Genomic DNA, 12,638 nt, shown 5'->3' on the forward strand with positions numbered 1-12,638 from the left:
GTCTATTATTTGTCAAAGTCTCCTAATGGAGACAAAACCTGAAGCCACTGTCCTGGCTTTATGGGTTTCTTTACACTTAAAAGGAAAGGGGACAGAGGAACATGAAACAGAGAAGAATTGGGAATGCTAGCAAAATTTTAATTTGAAATTCTAAATTGTCTTGGAATCCTCTCTCCCGCCCCATCCCCTACATCCAACTACTCACTCAACTTATCTTTGGATATATTTTCATTCTTGCCTCTCTCTGTTTTATTCCCAATTCCTTTTTATAAATACAAATACTCAAAACTCTTACAACATTCTTTCAACTGGTTCTCTCTTTCAGTCTTTCATTTATCCAGTCCAGCCTCCTACTGCTATCAGCCTTCTCTGTTCAAAGCCCTCTAATTGTTCTCTGCTGTTTACAGACAGACACCACATCTCCAGTGACTGACCCCACTTCACACAGTCAGGAGACAGGAAGCAACATCTTGACGCTTTTCACCATGCATCCTCCTCTTGAATCAGAGTGGACTATTTGTAACTTTTGCCAGGTGAGATTTTCTTAAATGGATGCCCATTAAAAAAAACATTGGCCAGGCGCAGTGACTCATACGTGTAATATCAGCACATTGGGAGGCCAAGGCAGATGGATCGCTTGAGGTCAGGAGTTCAAGACCAGCCTGGCCAACATGGTGAAACCCTGTCTCTACTAAAAGTTCAAAAATTAGCTTGGTGTGGTGGTGCATGCCTGTAATCTCAGCTATTCAGGAGGGTGAAGCAAGAGAATCACTTGAACCTGGGAGGCAGAGGTGAGCCAAGATCATGCCACTGCACTGCAGCCTGGGCGACGGAGCAAGACTCTGTCTCAAAAAAAAAAAAAAATTTAGAATGATTCTATCTTTTGAGTCCTAAAGATTAGCTTTTCATGTTAAAGTCTTTCTGCTTAGATAATAAAACCATTATTCTTGTAGAACTTAGAGTTGGGAAAAAAACGTTACCAAATCTAACTTAGAGCACACTGCTGTGGTTGCCAATGTCTTTTGCTCTTTCAACAAACATTTACAGTGGGCCCGTTATGTGTTCTTTTACATATATATATATATATATATATATATATATATACACACATACATACATATATATTTTTTTGTATATATATATATATATATATATATATACACACACACTTTAAGTTCTGGGCTACATGTGCAGATGGTGCAGGTTTGTTACACAGGTGTACATGTGCCCTGGTGATGTGCTCTCTACAGTGCTTGGTACAGTAGACCAAGTGTGTAGTCACTGTCAACTGGGACTGTTAAGGAATTCTTTATAGAAGAAATGTAAATCCATGTTAGGCCCTGTAGGCAACAGGGCAAAGAACATCCCAAATGATTTGAAAGAGCACAGAAAAAGTCACAAGTGTGCATACATATGGGGGATAAGTTTTAGAATTACTTGAATATAATGAGCATAGTATGTTCGAGAACATAAAATTAATGATTTCATTAACGCCAAGGTCTGGTGCCACCTGTTAAAAAATTTTTATAGCAACTTTTGAATATGAGTCATTATTTGCTTGGAAGTGAGATGAAAGCTCAGGATAAGCTCCACATCGTATAATAAATATCTAATGTATCACTTTCAGCACCTAGGCATAAGGGGTTTTGGTAAAGCACAGGAATGAGAGAAGATGGAACAAAAGAAAGGAGCTTCCCAGAACTGGAATATATGTTAACATTTTGAAATATTTAGATTCATGAAATAGGCAAAATAATACCTCCAAATGGCCTCTTTGATGTGTTGATATTAATTTGTTGTGATTTCTTGACTTAATGGGTCAAACCATTTCTTTTAGGATTGTAGTTCAGTTTGTTATAATTTATTTGGATAGCATACTAATTATTTATTCTCATATTATTTTTAAAATAACACAATAAAATAGTGTTTCAAAATAGTAGGGGAAGAGAATAGAGAATCCAGAAACAGACCCACCCACTTAGATCAATTGAGCTGCAACAACTTGGAGAAAGTAGAGATTATTTGACAATAAAAATGAATGAACTATTGGCACAATCAACAACATGGATAAATTTCGAAAACTAGTATGCAGAATGAAGGAAATCAGACACAAAAGAGAGCACATAGCAAAATCCTATTCATATGAAATTTTACAACAGTCAGAACTAATCTATAGTGATAGAAATCAAATCAGTAATTGCCTGGAGTAGGGGGTGGAGCTTGGCTTTCTGGGTGATGGAAATATTTTATATGTTATTTAGAGAGCAGTGGTTACATGGTATGTCCATTTCCTAGTGCTGCTATAGCAAACTACCACAAACTGAGTGGCTTACACTGAAGAAATATTTGTGTCGTAGTTCTGGAGGCCAAAAGCCTGAGACCAAGGTGTTGACAGGGCCGTGTTCCCCTCTGACGGTGCTAAAGAAGAATCTGATCCAGGCCTTTCTCCTAACTTTGGGTAGTTGCTTGGCTTATGGAAGCATAACCCCAGTCTTCACATGACGTTCTCCTTAGGTGCACGTCTCCATCTCTAAATTTCCCCTTTTCAGAAAGACATCAGTCCTATCGGATCAGGGCCCACCTTAATGGCCTCATTTCACTTGATTAGCTCTATAAAGACCCTATCTCCAAGTAAGGTTACCTTCTGAGGTACTGAGGGTTAGGAATTCAATACATCATTTTTTTTGGAGGGGACACAATTCAACACTCTAATAAAACTTCATTCTATTAACCTTGCCCCATCTGCTGTCCCTCACTGTTGTAAAATCCTCTGTTTGGTCCTCATCAGAACATAAGTTCCATTTCAATCATTATAAATCCTCCTTTGTAAACACTGTCAATCCCTTGTTTGCCTCACTTCACAGCATTTGAACCCTGGTCAAATTCATCTCTCCACCATCTCTGTACTTCCATCTCTTCATTAAGTGGTGCTAGAGGAAAACGCACAAAAATGCTGATTGCTTTTACTGTCAATTCATGACTTCCAACTTCCAATGGGCCCAAAAATATGTTTCATTTTCTTAGTCCACTCACATTCTCATTTACTAAATGATTATATGATACCCCTCTTCTCTCCTCAAATCTTCAACCCTCCCACCCACTCTCTCTCCCAATTAACTACTTTAAAAAAAAAAAAAAAAAACTTCAATGAAAATATTGAAACAATCAGAAGGAAATTTTCTCAAGTTCACTTACCAGCATGGCCCCACACACTATTATTTTCCTTCTATTACCATATTTTCATGATCCACAAAGTAGATCAGTGGCAGCGTCACTTGGGATGCCAGATATGCAAATTACCAGATCCACCCAGACCTACTGAATCAAAAACTCTGGAGGTGAATCCCAGCACTTTGTGGTTTTGTTAGTTTGTTTTTGAGGCAGGGTCTCACTCTGTCACCCAGGTTGGAGTGCAGTGGTGTGATCTCAGCTCACTACAACCTCCATCTCCTGGGCTCAGGTGATTCTCCTACCTTGGTAACCTGAGTAGCTGGCAGTACATGTGTACACCACCATGCCTGGTTAATTTTTGCACTTTTTGTAGAGACAAGGTTCCACTATGTTGCCCAGGCTGGTCTAGAACTTCTGAGCTGAGGCAATCCACCCGCCTTGGCCTCCCAAAGTGACAGGATTACAGGTGTGAGTCACCACACACAGCCACTTTGCATTTGAACAAGTCCTCCAAGTGAGCCTTATTTCCAGTGCCTATCTTGCCTTTACCATTCTCATTAAACCTGCTTTAATCAGATTCCGCCCCCCCATTATCTATGAAATCTGGACGTGTCAAAGACACAGATGACCTCATGCTGCCAAACCCAATGGATAAGTCTCAGTCCTTATTGTACTTGGCCTATCAGCAGCACTTGTCACTGTTGATCACTCTCCTCCTAGAAATACTTTTGTCACATTGTTTTCAGTAAGCCACCTTCTCTTCTCTTTAATGTTTCCTCCCTTCTACACTAGCAGCTCCTTCTTAGCATTCTTTCTTGATTCCTATTTAGAGTTGGAGTCTCCAGGCTTTAGTCCTTGACCATCTTCTATTGCCTTTCCACACTCTCTTCCTCGGGGGTTTCATCTCATCTAAAGATTATAAAAGAAAAATATCTATACACTGACATGTACAAAATTTGTATCTCCCAGGAAAACATTGTTGTGATTTCTTCTAATTTGCTCTTGATGTCTCTCTCTCTCTGGAGAGTGACTATAAATTCTAGCCCTGCACTCACAGGGCTCCAGGGAAGGGTCATGGATGTTTACAATGTGCCTTTCATGTGATACTCCCTTTTTTTTTGTTTTTGAAACCAAGTCTTAGTTGCCTTGGCTGAGATGCAGTGGTGTGATCTTGGCTCACTGCAACCTCTGCCTCCCAGGTTCAAGCGATTCTCCTGCCTCAGCCTCTTGAGTTGCTGGGACTACAGACATGCACCACCATGCCCAGGTAATTTTTGTATTTTTAGTAGAGATGGGATTTTGCCATAGTGACCAGGCTGGTATCGAACTCCTGTCCTCAGATGATCCTCCTGCCTTGACCTCTCAAAGTGCTGGGATTACAGGCATGAGCCACTGCACCTGTGATACTTCTTCATCCTGATGGATGACCTAATGCCTGAGTGTCTGACTTGCTACCAGGTGTCTCCTTCACAGGAAACCTGCTTATACTGCGAGATGCCCTTGAGACTTTTTTCTGACGTATCCAGTTTATTCCTATCAAGACTGATGCTCTCTAAGACACCCCGTACTAGGAAAAAAGTTAGGTTCAAGTGCATCAATGAGGTGAGACACAGAGGACACAACACAACAAAACACATGAAATACAGAAACAGTTTATTAATTACAGATCCAGAATGAAGAGGGCAGCACACCTCTCAGGGCCCATGGGAAGAGGGTTGTCATCCAGGACACACACACACTCAACCAGTGAGTGGGGAGAAAGAGAGAGAGAGAGAAAAGGACTTGTGAGCCAATGCCTTTACCAAAGTCCAGAGCATTCCCCAAGTAGGTTTACCTAGGGGAGTTTTAACTGATGGGTATGAGCAAGCAGGCATGAGTCCCGTGGAGGTACACTGTGACTGAGAGGTGATCACTGTGGCATTGCCACACCGTCCATGCTGGGCCTGGGGGTCAAGCCAAGCATGACTTGTATAGCCAGAGAAAGGTTAGGTCGTAGAGAGCTTTGAAAGAATATATGTTTGACAAGACAGAGGAAAAAGAGATCCACCAAGTTTCATAAATAGGAAAATAGTTTCATAAATAGGTGAGTCAAGGAGGGGGTATCTCGCTGTCCCATAGGGAAATGGTTACCAGGAGGTGGCTGTATTGACCCCAGTGAGGGATTCGGAGAAGGCAGAGAACTGTAAACTGTGTCACAGGTGACAAAGCCCTGTTGCTGGTATGTGAAGATCCAACTTACACCAAAATTGATGCTGAGGCAACATAAAATTTAAGAATTCACATGCGGGGAGGGACGGGGGTGGGGAGGTGGGGAGAGATAGCATGGGGAGAAATGCCAGATATAGGTGAAGGGGAGGAAGGCAGCAAATCACACTGCCACGTGTGTACCTATGCAACAATCTTGCATGTTCTTCACATGTACCCCAAAACCTAAAATGCAATTTAAAAAAAGAAAAAAAAAGAATTCACCATGGTCTCCTTGTTAAAGTCAAGACTCATAAAGCCAACTGCCTGTTACCCAAGTCCCAAGAGACATCTCGAGCTCAATATGTCCAAAACCAATGCTTCAGCTTTCCTCAAAACCTGCACTCCTTCCACAATGTTCTCACATCAACCATGGCAATGCCACACTTTCCACTTGGAGGCATCCTGGATTCCTGAACTCCTCTCTTTCCCTGACACACCTCCCTCCAATTCAATCTATCAGCACATCCAATTGGCTCTACTTTTAAAATTTATTCAGGAAACTCCCCTTTCTTACAACCTCCACTGCACCCACCTGTTCAAACCACTCTCTCTCTCTTGCCCAAAGTAGGCAAAAGCATCCTCACTTGTCTCATGATTTCCTTGCTCCAAAGCAGTCTGTTCTTAACTCAACAGCCAGAGACAGACTTTTAAGTGACGTCTATGCACATCATCGCCTCACACAGAACTTTCCCACAGCTCTCTGTTTGACTCACAGTGGTAGCTAAGGACTTCTCAATGCCTGACGATGTCCATGAAACCCTCGTCTGTCTGTTTGACTCACAATGATAGCTAAGGACTTCTCAATGCCTGACAATGCCCATGGAACTCTCGTCTGCTATTTGTCTGAGTTCATCTCCTGGTGTTCTCCTCCTCAGTCCCTCCTCTATAATCACAGTGACACCCTTGCTACTCCTCTTCACATCAGCTATGATCTCACCTTAGAACTGTGACAGATGCCTTTTGTTTGCCCCTCTAGAAACACACACTCTCCACCCTTCTCAAGCCTGCTGTGTGCCCCGGAAGGATAAACTCTATGAACTATCTCTATTCTCTCCCTGGTCCTCTGCTTCCAGGTGGATTTCGCCCAATGGGGAACTCAGCTGAAGCTGTAAGGAAGGTACAAGAGTGGGGTCAGGGGATCTTTACTCCAGCGCTTCTTTCCTGCAGTGTTTATGCAGATGCCACATTCTTGGCTTAAGATCACAGCTCCTGGCCGGCAGGCTCAACACAGCTCTTAAGTTCCAATAACTACCTTCCTGCCATTCAGTCAGGCTTAGTGATGATGATAGCATCCCATTGTCTCTGTCTCCTACATATGATACTGCCCCTTTTCATTTCCCTATAACCTGCTCACAGGTTTATAATTAACACTTTTAAAAACTTTCTTCACAATATCCAATTTAATTGTGTCATCCATCTCCTGCTCCGACTGATGCAGGTCCTTTGAATTTGCTGTTTCTTCTGAATGCAGAAATCATTTCAAGATACACTGCACACTCCTGCCTCTTTCAAGTCTTTGTTCAAATGTCCCCTTCACATTAAGGCCTTTCCTCTTCTACTGACTTCAAATTTCCCTTCTCCCCTCCCCCTATTCCCTATACATCTTTCCTACCATGATTTTTATCCATGGTGCCTAATCACACTCCAAATACCAACTGATTCAAACTCACGTATTCATTTTATTTATTGCTTATCTGCCATTAGCACACCCAGCACTGGAAGCTAAGTTCCCCAAGGACAATTTTTGTTCTATTCGCTCCTCTATCAATAGCCTTTAGAATAGTGCCTGGCTGCAGGTGGTCAGCATGCAAAACCAAAACAAAACGAGAACAAACAAACAAAAACTCCTAAATCCCACAAGGTTAAGAGAGCTTGAAGATTCTGCATGTTTTGGTAAATGAATCTGTGATCAGTTCAGCCCTGTCCAAACCCAGTTGAGTCGTTACCTAGAGATTTTACTGAGTTCACCACTGGTAACTCAAGATTCATACTGGCACAGGTTAGATCTAGAAAAGACAGATTTGCCCTTCAAATTCCACTTTTAAAGTACATGTTATAGCCTAAAAATCATTTCAGCCACTTAATTAGACATAAGGCAGGGTCTCAGAAGCATACAGCAGCAACAGCTCTGCAGTTTGATACATGTGATTACTCAGGGTTTTCTATCTTCTGGCAGTTTATTGATCCTCTGTTTTGTGGGTTTGTAGGAGAAAGTCATTTTTCTACTCAAGTAATTTTGCATGGATGAATTCCCAACATCTCAGTGCAGTTATTCCTGACTGATGTAGGAAACCCAACAGCCCTGCATTTCTCTCAGCCTTTGGGTCTGCAAAATTCTCTGTATAATGTTTTTGCTCCCTCAGTTCATCTTTCCATCAATAAAATTAGGAAATTTTTATTCTTTTCTGGATGAAGCTCTCTTGACACCAACCTGACAGGATCCAAGTACATAACCCATAAATATTTTAAAGTTTAAAGAGCCATCACTCTGATGACTGTACTTGCATCTTGTTCTTAGAAGGTCCCTTTCATGTGAGGATCTGACAGTTTTTTACTGGCATTATTGGAGGATGATAGTTAACTGTCTTCCTTTTTCCACCATGACCTGCTTTGGAAGTCTCTACCACTGCTTTAAGCCAGCTATGACAACTCCATTCTTTCAACAGATGATGAAATAATGCTTTCCAAGGTTTATACATTGGGACTAACATTCTTGGAATGATCTATTTGAATGTCTTTTACACTCTGGTAGAAATACAAGATAAAATTAACACCGGCAATATCTGCAGTTGATATCCACTGACTATGTATATTTCAAAATGACAAATACCAACTGATGCTCCTGAACAATCATTTTATTTTAATTGCACAGGAGGATTAACAATGCCTTGATTTATTGGGATGGGATGTGTTAACTTGGAAGGGGTCTGCACATAACTTTTTGAAATAGACATTTAATAAGTAACTGTTCAATAGTTAAGATTATTGGTTGCTATATATTATAACAACTTTTATTTATTTTCTGCCTAAAAAGCCATTCATTGTTGGAAATGTGGAATACACGGAAATACAAACTAAAGGAAAATAAAACTCCTCCTATTCCCATGTGACAGACATGGAGATGTGTCAGACAGATAACCCTTCCAGGAAGAACATGCTGCCCAGCTTTTTGTATACAACTTCTTTGGATAAATGTCTATTCAATCAATTTGCTTATTTATTATGAGTTTTGTTGTTAAAATTGTAGGAGTTCAGAAAATTTTAATATTCTCAGTATTATCCCTTAACAGATATAGGATGATATGGTTTGGCTGTTTTCCCACCCAAATCTCATCTTGAGTTTTGGTTTCCATAAGTTCCCCATGTCATGGAAGGGACCCAGTAGGAGGTTACTGAATCACAGGGTTGGTTACCTCCATGCTTTTTTCATGATAGTGAGGGAGTTCTCATGAGATTTGATGGTTTTATAAGGGGCTTTTCCCCTTTAGCTCGGCACTTCTCCTTGCAGCTGCTATGTGAAGAAGAATGTGTTTGTGTCCCCTTTCACCATGGATTGTAAATTTGCCAAGGCCTCCTCAGCCCTGTGGAACCATAGTCAATTAAACCTCTTTCCTTTATAAATTACACAATCTTGAGTATGTCTTTATTAGCAGTGTGAAAAGAGATTAATACAGTAAATTTGTCCTAGTATAATGGGGTGCTGCTGTAAAATACCTGAAAATGTGGAAGCGACTTGGGAACTGGTTAACAGGCAGAGGTTGAAATGGTTTTCAGGGCTCAGGAGAGGACAGGAAAATGTGGGAAAGTTTGGAACTTCCTAGAGACTTGCTGAATGGCTTTGACCAAAATGCTGACAGTAATATGGACGATAACATCCAGGCTGAGGTGGTCTCAGATGAAGATGAGAAACTTGTCATGAATTAGAGTAAAGGTCACTCTTGCTATGCAAAGAGACTGGAGGTATTTTCTCCCTGCCCTAGAGAGCTGTGGAATTTTGAACTTGAGAGAGATTATTTAGTATATCTGGAGGAAGAAATTTCTAAGTGTCAAAGTGTTCAAGCAAAGAGAAAGGAATTTCTAAGTGTCAAAGTGTTCAAGTGAAAGCAGAGCATAAAAGTTTGAAACATTTGCAGGCTGACAATGCAATAGAAAAGAAAAACCCATTTTCTAAGGAGAAATTCAAGCTGGCTGCAGAAATTTGCATAAGTAACGTGGCACCAAATGCTAATCACCAAGACAAAGAGGAAAATGTCTACAGGGTATGTCAGGGAGCTTTGTGGCAGCCCCTCTTATCATAGACCAGAGGTCTACGAGGGAAAAATGGTTTCCTGAGCCAGGTCCAGGGACCCCCTGCTGTGCACACCCTCCAGACTTGGTGCCCTGCATCCCAGTTGCTCCAACTATGGCTAAAAGGGTCCAAGGTACAGCGCAGGCTGTTGTTTCAAAGGGTGCAAGCCTCAAGACTTGGCAGCTTTGTGGAGTTTAGCCTGCAGGTGCACAGAAGTTAAGAACTGAGGTTTGGGACCCTCCATCTAGATTTCAGAGGATGTATGGAAAGGCCTGGATGTCCATGCAGAAGTTTGCTGCAGGGGTGGAGCCCTTATGGAGAACCTCAGCTAGGGCAGTGTGAAAGGGAAATGTGAGGTTGGAGTCCCCACACAGAGTCACCACTGGAGAACACCCTGGTGGAGCTGTGAGAAAAGGGCCATTGTTCTCCAGACCCCAGAATGTTAGATCCACCAACAGCCTGCACTGTGCACCTGGAAAAGCCACAGACACTCAAAGCTAGCCCATGAAAGCAGCTGGGAGGGGGCAATACCCTGCAAAGCCACAAGGACAGAGCTGCTCAAGGCCCTGGAAGCCCACCTCTTGCATCAGGATGCCCTGGATGTGAGACATGGAGCCAAAGGAGATCATTTTTAAACTTTAAGGTTTAATGACTGCCCCATTGGGCAGTGAAATGGTGCAAATGTGCAAATAACCAGTGACTTCACAACACCACAGCTATTCACATATTTGTTAAGTTGAGCTAAGTAAGACTCCAAAACAGTACTCATTGATTGACTAGTTACAGCCTCCTGCCCTGTCAGTAGCAACTTTTTAACTACCATTGATTATGGTAGTTTATTATGGTAGATTATTATTACAGCAGCCAGTGTAAGATTCTAGAGTTATTAGACATTCACTTGTGATCAGCTGGTCTAAATCATCCTTACCATAATGAACACAGATTCCAGGTAGTATTGGCACAGTCCCCCGAAAGAATAAGCAAATGCCATTGGTTCCAGCTCATCCGATACTACCTACAAGTGAAGTCATTGCTACTCATATGTGGAGAAATGGCAGATTGCCTTGCTTATTGTTGAGAAAATTTAAAGCCTACATACAAGTACCAAAGGGCAGAACCAACCTGGGATTCCACATCTTCCAGCATCCTCAGCCCCTGAAATATAAAGAAACAACTCCATCTGAGGAAGCTTCCTGACTATCTTATCTTCATTGTCTTCGCTTGCTCCTCGTCCTTCCCCCAGTGCAATCAAACACTTCTGAAATGAATAAGCGGCAACTTGTTGAAAGCCTCACTTTTGAACACAACGATAAAGGGAATATTCACCGTGGTCTCCACATATAATTATAAATGCCTGTATCCCTGCTCTAGTTAAGAAAGGGAGATGCTGTTTGTGATTCCTATACCAAAATACCCAACATATTATATTGTTTAGTCTTTCAATCAAGTGTAACTAAAGTCAGTATAAAGGATCTAGCCTGTTTCTAAAGGAAGGATCGTGGCTATGGATACAGAAAGTCAGCTTGACATTGTCGATAACTCTGGATACAGCACAGTATCAAATGAGCATCTTAACCCAGCTCAGAATCTTCTCCTGGCAGCACTGTCATGGGGTCTGTTAATACTAACGTGCTGAAAGAAGAAATCGACTAAGTGGAGAAAAAAAAATGTGTTGGTAGGGAATTAAGATCAGAGTTTCTATTCTCCAATCTCCTATGCTTTAGTAGGTAGAAAGAAAGGAAGGCAAAAAGGGAAGAAATGAAAAGGAAAGAAACCCTATTTTACATGTAAAGATGTAGCAGTATTTGTCCAGGTTGCAAGCCTAAATAAAGATATAGATAGCATCTCTCCTCCCTCACCTCACACACCCTTTTGAAACAAGTCAAGAATCTAGCTCTGAGGTCTCTCAACATAATTGTTATCCAAGAATAATCTTTCCATCCTTTCCTTAGAGTTTATCCTCTCTCACATTACCTTCATAGTCCCCTCCCAGTAATCCTCCCACAAACCCTGTCCTGCTCGGGTGACCTTGTCATACCTTCATACACCTTAGCTGTGCCAATTCCTTACTTTATATCTACTCCTTCATCTGCCAGATAGATTCAGCTTCCTTAACACTGAGTACATTTCTTTTGATAAGTTGAACAATGAACCTGAAATCATGAAATAAAGATAACATATTTCTGTTCTTATCTTATTTGTCCTCATCGTGGTATTTTCCATCATTGGACACATTCTTGATTTGGAATCCTTCCTCCTTAGTTCCTAGGATATCAGTCTCTCCTACTATTATTCCTACTTCTCCTTCTGTTCCCTTTCACACTTCTTTTATAGGTTTCCTTCCTGTCAATGTTTAGGTTTCGAAGGCTCTATCTTAAGCCCTTGGCTCTACGCAGTCCACTAAACACCCCTAAGCCAGCTTATTTGTGTGTGTGTGCAAATGATTGTCCTGTAACTCATGATTCTCTGTCGAGCTTCCACCCTGTATATCCAACTGCTCATGTCCTACAGGACCCTCAAACTCAGTGCATCTGAGCCCTCCCAAGCCTAATCCCTCTATATCTCATTGAATAGCCCTACTTGTCACTCAGTTGCCATGGCCATATACCTCACAGCCATTCTAAACACTCTCCTCTCACTTGCTCTTCCACATCCAGTTAGTCACCATCCTATAAATTCTATCTCCTTCATTTGTATCAAAGTCATCTTTTCCTTCCTCCTTCACTGTCATTATTCATACTCAGTATTTTAGTCCAGGTTTAGTGAAATAGCATACTAATTCATCTCCCTGCATCTACTGTGCTGCTCTCCCTCTTCAATCTCTATTTTAGTCACAAGTATAATAGTGATTAAAAATTTTGAGATTTTATACAAGGAGTCTGTGAATTCTGAGCATATACTGACCATACTTTTTTATGAAAAAATTCTCTAA

The sequence above is a fragment of the Saimiri boliviensis genome, chromosome 18, assembly GCF_048565385.1.
Source record: "Saimiri boliviensis isolate mSaiBol1 chromosome 18, mSaiBol1.pri, whole genome shotgun sequence".
Taxonomy (NCBI): Eukaryota; Metazoa; Chordata; class Mammalia; order Primates; family Cebidae; genus Saimiri; species Saimiri boliviensis.